Here is a 10742-nt window from a genome sequence, read left to right as displayed (position 1 = left end):
GTGGTGGGTGCCTGTAATTCCAGCTACTTGGGAAGCTAATGCAGGAAAACTGCTTGAACCCAGGAGGCAGAGGTTGCAGTGAGCTGAAATCAACACCATTGCACTCCAGCCTGGGTGACATAGTGAGACTCCAACTCAAAAAAAAAAAAAAAGGAAAAGAAATATAATAAGGAGAGCACTTGCCTTACCAGATACTAAATATATTCTAAAGTTACATTAACATAAATCATACAGTACTCATGCAATAAACAGACAGATCATGGCATGGGGAGAAAACTTAAAAAACAAACACAAGTACATATGGCAAATTAGTGAATAATCAAGCTGGGATCTCCAATCTGTGGAAAAAGATTATTTTATAGACAGCTTAGGGGCAATATGGGAACCATTTGGGAAAAAATAAAGTTGAAATCATATTTCGTATCTAACACCAGAATAAACTCCAAATGAATCAAAGATTTATATGTGAAACATGGGACCACAAACTTACCAAAAAAAAAAAAAAAAAAAAAAAAAACTGGGAGAGTTCTGTCTCATCATCCCAGCTGGGGAAAACCTTTCTAACTATGAGAGAAAACTAGAAGCCATGGAAAGAAATATTGACAAATTCAACAATATCAAACAAAAGTCCACATAGTAAAACCACTGTAAACAAAGTTATTTTTTAAAAAAGACAATCTACAGGAAGATGATATTTACAACTTGTATCACAAACTAATGAGCGAATAGAAACATTGGCAGTGGATATGAAAAGGCAGTTCCCAGAAAAAGAAATTATTCTGAAATATATTTTAAAAGCATCATCTCATTATTAACTAAAGAAATGCAAGTAAAAACTATGAGATACTATCTCCCATCTTGGAGTTCAAAAACGTCAAAATACACTCTGTTTCGGTGTTGGCAAGGGTTCTGGAACATTCCTGGCAGAAGTGGAAATAAATTGATACAACCTTGCTGGAGAGTAATTTCTCAAAAACATCAAAAATTATAAATGTGTATGTTCTTTGACCAACCAAATTCATTTCTGGGAATTAAACTCATGTATATATGTATATATCTATATGTGTGTGTATATATATACATATATATGTATATATATACACATATATATACATACACACACATGCAAAATGATATATGTACACAGTTATTCAATACATCATTGCTCATTATATCAAATAATAGTGAACAACTAAATATCTATTAATAAGATCCACTTTGAGGCATTTGGATCATACACACACATAAATAAAATAATGGTTAAATTATGGTAAACTTATCCAGTGGAATAGTATATAGCCATAAAACAATGAGGGAGGTTTTTTTAGTTTTTTGTTCTTTATGCACTAAAATTCAGTAACCTCCAGGATATATTGTTAAGTGAAAGGAGGAAGTTGCAGGACAATGATATGACTATTCATTCCACTATTTGTAGAAAAAAACAACCAAAAAGAATATATACACATATTTGAAGGTATATGTAAAAATTAAATGGTAGAAGTCATACATGTTGTCTTGGAGAAGAAGCCTGGGATAGTGATGCCTGGGATAGTGATGGGAGCGAAATTTTCATTATATACCCTTTGAATTTTTGAATTTGAACCATGTGGATGCATTATCTACTTTTTAAAAATTGGTAAATACAATTTTAAAAGAATTTACAGGATACAAAGAGTGACAAGACAAGCAAAAATAATAGTTGTGCCTAAAATGCATAAACATCAGCATGCAAACAGACTCGGTGTGGGCTCCCGATCAGCAGATGGAAGAGGAAAGTGTGACTTCAGTAGCATAACATGATGGAAGGAGCTTGGAATACAAAGCTTTAAAAGCATAATTTCCAGAAAAGACTTAAAAACATGATTCTCTTCCAGATTACATGAGCACTTGCCAAAGATTTCATTTAATTTATTAATCCATAAAGGGAATCAGTAAGATGAGAAAGCTGAGGCCCAGAGCAATTGAGGAAGCAGGGTTTTTATAGCCCGTAGGGAAAGGCGCACCACAGGAAGTTTTTTAAAGTCAGGGACAAATCTAGTTAATGTTCCACAGGACAATAAAGTATAGATTACCCTTGCTAATGGACAGAAATCATTTGCTTCCCTACTGGATCCATATCTACAAGTTAATAGGCAACTTCACAGAGCTGAGCCCTTAATTGCAAATAACAAGGTCAGTTGGGATATTTATTATCCTAGAGACAGAATCAGCTACACAATTTGCTGGACCCAGTGCAAAAAAAATTCAGAGGCCTTTGTTCAAAAATTATGAAAAATTTAGGCCGGGCATGGTGGCTCATGCCTGTAATTCCAGCACTTTGGGAGGCTTTGGCAGGCAGATCACTTGAGGTCAGGAGTTCAAGATTAGCCTGGCAAACACTGGTGAAACCCCATCTCTACTAAAAATACAAAAATTAACTGGGCGTGGTGGCAGACGCCTGTAACCCCAGGTAATTGGGAGGCTGAGGCAGGAGAATCACTTGAACCTGGAAGGCCGAGGTTGCAGTGAGCCGAAATGCTGGTACTGAAATCCAGCCTGGAAGACAGGAGCAAAACTCCGTCTCAAAAAAAAAAAAAAATTAGAATTTCAAGACAGCAACAGCTGAGCATTAAACAAATTAGGCTCCCCCCCCTCCATAAACTCAGGGTTCTGAGTTTAGGATCATTATGCCACAGGTTGCATGCCCAAGAAGCTGACTTTGCCTACAGAACTAAATAATCTTTAGAAGAGTTTTTAAACAGTGCCCCAGTGTGACATTGAGAGGACATGCAGTCACTCTCCCCCTTTATTTCCAAGTTTTGGATAATTTTTCTTTACAGAGTCAAAAGAACCACTTCCTAGTCGTGTGGTTTTGGGCAAGTTACTTAACCTCTGCAATGCTCCGTCACTTGGCTGGTAGATGAGAATTATAAATAATCCTTGCCCTGTATAATTCATGGGGTTTTAATGATTACTAAATAAGACAGGCATTTGACAGTTTTGTGCAATAGTTTTATACAAACCTTTACAAACACTTTGTATCAGCACGTAGTTTTGGCATTCCAGCCTGGTATTCTTATAGACTGTCTTTGGAGAGTCAGTTCTCCTAGCTTAGTCGGAGAAACCTTCCTGGGAAAAATGACCTCCAATTTCATTGTAAAGAGAAGAAGAAACATGATGTGGTTGTCAGGAGGTGAGAGCTTGTCTCAAACATAAGTGACTGTTTGGACAAAAGCTTGGAGAAAGAAAGGGTGAGCCCATCCCAGGAGACCAAGAAATAGCCAGCCTCAGGGACTGACAGGAAATGAGAGACCAGTCAGGTGGGCAGAGTGCAGAACCCTAAAAACTCATCTACCCCAGGGAACATCGGGCAGCTCCCGTCACATTCTCCCCAAATGCTCCTGACGACAGAAGAAAGAAAATACCTCTTTCAATAAGTCACTAGAATTGGGACACTTCTTTAAATTCTTGTGTTTATCTTCATAAGTTCATTAAAATTTTATATTCTATTTCAACATATACTCACAATTATTTTAATACTAAAAATAGCAATCCACCTTGAAAAAAGAGTCTGGTAAAATTGAATCCCATCAAGGTGTTCCATAATTCTTTTGTGGTTCCCCTAATCCACGAGGCTGAAGTATCCCAGTCTGAAAAGCACTGTTCTATAGCATTGCTCATGACACCTCGATGATAAAGGCACCAAAATGTCCACACTTGGCTGAGGCCCTCTTGGCACTTTAGGGACCGGGAATCCTTGGATGAGGATCAAAAGAAGACATGCCTTGAGCAGAGATTCCACTCCCCAGCCACGGTCATGCCCAGACTTCTCGGGTCACGCCCAGACCTCTCGGCGGCCGTTTCCCTTTGCGTGCACTCCCACCCGAGTGCCTTCCGCCTCACCTCTTCTTAACTGGTTTAAGGATGTTTGTGACTACTTGAGTTTTTCCAAAATTCCTTCACCCTCCTTCTTTTGCCCCTCTAGTTTTTCTACTCCATAATTGGGCATGGAAGTGGAGCAGTATAAAGGGCAGAGAAAGGGGAAGGGGAGCTGCAGACGCAGAACAGAGGGATTTCCAAGAGAAGGGGGGTTGGGGAGCCACAGCAGTCTCCACAATCTGTGACTTGCAGACCACCCAGACTCCAAGCCTCCCAGCTCTGATGATAGCTCCTACCTACTGCACTAAGCCCCTTGAACCGCGCACATATTTCTGCTCTCTAGAGCTTTACCCTCCCACAGAGTAGAATATTATTTGTTTATCATTAGGATCAGGCTGCTGGATGCAGAACATACTCTAGGAAGCACAGATCGCAGCCCGTTTATTTTTAACTGATCCAGGGATGAGCTTCTTTTGCATTGCCCTTTGTTAAAGTCTGCATATGTTGCACAGATACTTGGTGACAATTTTAAGGGGCAAAATAAATGACTGCTTCTTTGTGTTTAAAAGAGGAATTAAGCTGGGCGTAGTAGCTCATGCCTGAAATCCCAAAATTTTCTGTTGCTGAGGAGGGAGGATTACTTGAGTCCAGGAGTTCAAGGCTAGTCTGGGCAACATAGAGAAATCCCCATCTTTAAATTTTAAAATAATAATAATAATAAATAAAATTGGAATTAAAGGTAAACTGATGAGTCTTCCTTGATCCCTTCTTCCCATCTTCAGAGCTTATTTTTCTTGCCAGCAAAGGGGCTGCTGGACTGGAAAATAGGAGCTCAGAATGGCCAGTCTGATCTTTTCTCCTGATTTGCTTCAGAATGATAGAGGTTGAGGAGGGGGTTCCGGATAAAGATGGAGCAGATGAAACTGATCAGCCTGGTGTAGATCATTGTCAAAGTTAGGAGTTGAAACATAGAGGTTTCACTGTTCTATTTCATTTTAGGTTTAAAATTTTTTTTAAAGATTTTTTTTAAATTCCTGCTCTCATGGAGCTTATATTCTCTGTGAAAACAGAGGCAGTGTGAGAGAATCGCGACACAGCAGGATGCATGGGGCTGGTGCCCAGCTTTCTTTGGCTCTGCTCTGTCCTTTGCCCATGATCAGAGCCTCACCATCACCTCTCTGCAGAAGGCTCCATGCCGGAGACTTTTGCCTTTACCTCTCTGCCCAACTCCTCCCAGACTGGGGCCCAGCCTCCCACATAGTTCTTTCTTCTCCAACTCCAAAAAAAGTAAAGGAAGAAAACCAGGACCACTAGGTTCTCGCCTATGGGATCGGCCTTGCAGTCAGTAGCCAGGACCAATTTTGAGCAGACAAAAGCTACTCTTCCCTGCTAGATGAATGGCTAAGACCAGAAAGAGAAGAGAAACTTTAAAAACAGATGTCCAGGCTCTACCCCAGATATGATGAAGCCGACTTGGGGTGGGGAGAAACCGTGTGTCATTTTGAGACTCCCCTTGAGACTGCTGCATTGCCAGGTTTGAGAGCCCCTGCAGCAGACCCGTGCTCAGTCTCAGGTTGCTAAGGCAGCCAGTCTGACCTCGAAGAACATCTCCACTCTAAAAGTTTGGTTCAAACTGCTGTTCCACCTCAGACACCCACTATGGCCAGGTTGGTCTCGAACTCTTGACCTCAAGTGATCCGCCTAGCTCAGCCTCCCAAAGTGTTGGGATTACAGGTGTGAGCCACCGCACCCAGCTGAGATTGCCTTTGAGAAGAGAATTGGATGGTTGGGGATGGAGAGGAGGCAGAGCTCTGTTTACTGTGCCTGACCAGAACCATAATTCTTCTTGTCATCCTGGCTTAAAATCAAAGTCATGATTGACCTCTCTCTATCCTCCACCATCTCCTATGCCCCTCTCTAATCAATCAAAAAAATCTCTTTACTCTCTATTCAAAAATTTACCTTTGTCATCTCTTTCTTCTAGACATGTGGCCTCTTTACCTCTCACCTAGAATACTGAAAGCCTTGCAGATAAACTTTCCATCTCCAGTTCCTCCCCAGCCTTTCTCTCCACCCTCCCCCACCTCTCCTTCCCCCACTTCCAATCCCGTTCCTTTCCTTCAGGTGTTTACAGGTAAATCCAATCCATCTCCTTTGACTGTGTTGCTCCCTATGTCAAAAACCCTTAATAACTTCTTTGTCAACTGGGCTTCCATCCCCGTCTTACTTTTGAGCAGAAATTGTACCTATCCTTCAATGCCCCAATTTCAACGTCACCTTCTCCATGAAGACTTCCAGAGTCACTCCTGACAGATGTGACCTTGTGCTCCTGCACCCCAAGATGAATGTTCTTGTCTTATGACAGTTCTCCCCCTCGTTCTTACTGAAGTTATTGATTATGTTCAAAACTCCCTTACCAGACCATAAGTGTCATTAGGGTATGTTTCTTTACTCTTGTTTTTTTTTTTTTGAGACACAGTCTCACTCTGTCACCCAGGCTGGAGTGCAGTGGCATGATCTTGACTCACTGCAACTTCTGTCTCCCGGGTTCAAGCAATTCTCGTGCCTCAGCCTCCCAAGTAGCTGAGATTATAGGCATGCACCTTCACACTTGGCTAATTTTTGTATTTTTTGTAGAGAAGGAGTTTTGCCATGTTGGCCAGGTTGGTCTCAAACTCCTGGCCTTCAATGATCCACTCACCTTGCCTTCCAAAATGCTAGGATTACAGGCGTGAGCCACCACGCCCAGCCAAGTATGGTTCTTTACTCTTCTTTACATCCTCTACTGTGTCTAGCCTAATGCTTTGCACTATGGAAGCTGCTCAAAAGCTGTAAGTGTTGACAAACTGAGTAAATGAAGACACTGTTTTTTTTGTTTTTGTGTTTTTAATTGTCTCACTCTGTCATCCAGGCTGGAGTGCAGTGGTGTGATCTCAGCTCACTGCAGCCATGATCTCCCGGGCTCAAACCATCCTCCTATCACTTTAGCCTCACGAGTAGCTGGCACTACAAGCGCACGCCACCATGCATGGTTAATTTTGTTTTTTGTAGAGACTGGGTCTCACTATGTTGCCCAGGCTAGTTTCAAACTCCTGAGCTCAAGAGATCCTCCCACCTCAGTCACCCAAAATGCAAGGATTACAGGTGTGACCCACCACCCACGGCATGAAGAAATTAATAATAGATTATACTCAAGAGAGGAAGGTTGATTGGCACCTGTCACAGCCTTGCTCATTCTTAAATATCAAAATAGTTCCATTCTGGTTGGTAAGTTTAGTTGCTACCCTGGGCAAACAGTGGCCCCTCAGCTGCCCTGGATCCTCCTCTGAGAGCCCCTGGACCCCTTGTCTGATCCAACACCTCAAGAGATAATACCTGACACAGCAGAAACTCTTGAGAATGTCATTGATGGCTCCACAGTAATTTCAGTATGACCCCTGGGGAAAAGCAACATTGTAATCAAATAGAGTTAACAAAGTAGACTTTACACAGGATACTCTACTCACCTATGCACAAAAAGAACTAGAAAAATAGATACGGTTCCTGCACATTCCAGAACAGGAACATTCCAGTAGCTAGAGGACATATGTCTGTGTGTGATTACTACTGAAATGTGGGTTGCTATCATTATTAGTAGTAATAATAAGAATAACAACCAGCATTTACTAATGCAATTTTCACAAGAACTCTTGGAAGCTACTGTTATTTCCTCATTTTACAAGTGAAGAAGGAACCTGAGGACCAGAGAGGTCATACTGTACCCAAGTTCCCACAGGAAGAACACAGCCATCTGAGTGCACAGAGCTTCTTGTCTATTTCATACTGCTTCTGTCCCAGACAGCAGTGACACCGCGCACCTCAGAAGGAAGGCAGAAAGCAGACAGAGAGAGCGAGAGATTGAGAAATTAGGGGAGGGAAGGAAAGAGAAAGAAGCAAAGAAGAAAGAAAGGAAGGGAGGAAGGAAGGGGGGGGGGGGGGGAAAAGAAGGGAGGGAGGAAAAAAACAAACTTATAAGCAACAAGCATGGACATTTTGAGGACTTCATGGGCCTTTGAGACCCCACACATCGTATTAAACATGTTAAAATACACTCGATCCCATTATTTTTTAACTATAAAAATACTGCAGTATTTTTTATAATTTTACTTTTGAAATTTGGCCCAACAATGATTTCTCGGCAATCACTGTGCATAATCAGGAATTCTTGCAATGAGAAAAAACTCGCCTGTAAATTGTTGTCAAATGTGTAAAAATCTTGTAACAATCAACGTAACCATTAATGAACGTGACATCACATGTCTTTGGAGACCTACTTCTTAGCAAGTGAGGTGCTTGTTCATTTCAGTTTAGTTCTTTCACATTTTTAGATCTTGAACTCAATCCCTAGAGATAAACAGTCCTGGTTGCCAGGGTTCGAATAGGTCAGAAGGGCACAATGATGACTTCACAGGGATGCTTGAAGTTACCATGGAAATGCTGTCGGCTCCCTCTCCCCAAGTCATCTTCACACATCTTCATGTGGGAGGCAGGCATTTGCTTCCATGGTGGAGTTGACTCCGTCTCCCAATAGGCCTCTTCTGGAAATTCCCTCCCCGTGTTAGATCTGGCAGAGCCACTGGGAGACAGAGCAGCAGAGGGACCCGAGTGACACTAGGTGAGAAGCTGTGCGGCCAGACGACTTGAGCCTGGTGAGCTCCCTGCCTCACCCATCCCTGGGCCAGAGGGAGAGACACAGAGTGGTTACCAGTGAACACTGTTTACTGGGCCAACCTGAGCGCATTCCGAGCCCAGGCTGCAGTCAAAGACGACACTAAACAGTCTTCCTTTGCTTTTCAGGTTGCTATGACAGCCAGGAATTTGCAAACCAAACCAGACCTGGGGAAGAAGTCTGTCCTTGGCCCAAAAAGTCCGCAGTTCCAACTGGTTCTGCTCAAGGTTCCTGTTGTCTTATTTGACACCTGCCAGATGGAAGAACCTCTAAACCTGGGATTTGGAAATGTCCCAACAGAAAGGCTATTTCCAAGCTGGCTGAAGCTGTGTTCAACGGAATTGAGGTGTGATAGAAGGAACTTCTTGGCAAGAAAAACTGGAAAATATTACAATAGGTCCCAGAGAGAACCTCATTATCTTCTCGAAAAAATTTTTATATTTGTTTAGTGTTCTGTGGTTTGCTAAGCACATTCACATAAATTATCTAATTGGATCTTCACATCCGCCCGGTGAAGGAGTAAAAATAGATATCATAATACTTGACCAAAGACAAGGAAAATGAAGTTCAAAAAAATAAGATCAAACAGCCAACAAGCAACAGAACTGAGGTTCGAATCTGGGTTTTCCGACTGTAAATGTAGCTCTTTTAATTCTATTATGATAATCCCCCAAAATGTAAAAGAGATCACATCTGAGCTGGACAGCTTAGAAACAGGTATTTTTCTAAAATAAAGTGATGTTGTAGATAAGTTTTTTGTGGTAAAATACACATGATGTAAAATTTACCACTTTAGTCATTTTTAAACATTTTTTTTTTTTTGAGATGGAGTCACACTCTGTCGCCCAGTTTGGAGTGCAGTGGTGTAATCTCAGCTCACTGCTACGTCCACCTCCCAGGTTCAAGCAATTCTCTGCCTCAGCCTCCCTAGTAGCTGGAATTACAGGTACGCACCACACCCTGCTAATTTTTGTATTTTTAGTAAGATGGGGTTTCACCATGTTGGCCAGGCTGGTCTCGAACTCCTGACCTCGTAATCTGCCCGCCTCAACCTCCCAAAGTGCTGGGATTATAGGTGTGAGCCACCTTACCCAGTCGCACTTTAATCATTTTTAAATGTACAGTTGACAGGCATCAAGTACATTCATTATCGTGCAACTGTCACCACCATCTCTCTAGAACTTCAACTTCTCAAACTGAAACTCTGTACTCTTTAAATAATAACTCCCCAAGCCCCTCCTTTCAGCCCCTGGAAACCATCATTCTACTCTATGAATTTGACCACTCTAGGTAACTCATATAAGTGGAATTACACAGTATTTGGCCTTTTGTGACTGGCTCATGTCACTTAGTATAACGTCTTCAAAGTTCAGCCATGTTGCAGCGTGTATCAGAATTTTCTTCCTTTTTGAGGCTGAGAATATCCAATTGTAAAGATATACCACATGTTGGCTATTCATTTATCGGTATATGGCCACTTGGGGTTGCCTCCACCTTTTGGCTATTGTGAATAATGCTGCAACAAACATGGATGTATGAATATTTCTTTGGGACCCTGATTTCAATTCTTTTGGGTATATACCAAGATATAGAATTGTTGACTCATACAGTAATTCTATTTTTAATATTTTAAGGAATTCCTATACTACTGATTTTCATAGTGCCTATACCTTCTACATTTCCACCGAAGGTACACAAGGGTCCTAGATTTTCCACAGCCTTACTAACATTTGTTACTCTCTCTCTTTCTCTCTCTATATATGCAATCCTGGTGGGTATATAAATGAATGTTTTTTAAACATGAGGTTATCCAAGTTGGTTCATTCGGCTCAGAAAATAGCCCTAGTGGGCCGGGCATGGTGGCTCACACCTGTAATCCCAGCAGGTTGGGAGGCCAAGCCAGTGGATCACCTAAGGTCGGGAGTTCAAGACCAGCCTGACCAACATGGTAAAACCCAGTTTCTACTAAAAATACAAAAAAAATTAGCCAGGTGTGGTGGTGTGCACTTGTAGTCCCAGCTACTCGGGAGGCTGAGACAGAATTGCTTGAACCCAGGAGGTGGAGGTTGCTGATGTCGTGCCACTGCACTCCAGCCTGAGCGACAGAGTGAGACTCTGTCTAAAAAAGAAAAGCAAGAAAGGAAGGAAGGAAGGAAGGAAGGAAGGAAGGAAGGAA

The sequence above is a fragment of the Piliocolobus tephrosceles genome, chromosome 13 (assembly GCF_002776525.5).
Source record: "Piliocolobus tephrosceles isolate RC106 chromosome 13, ASM277652v3, whole genome shotgun sequence".
Taxonomy (NCBI): Eukaryota; Metazoa; Chordata; class Mammalia; order Primates; family Cercopithecidae; genus Piliocolobus; species Piliocolobus tephrosceles.
Note: the sequence above shows the minus strand (reverse complement) of the source record.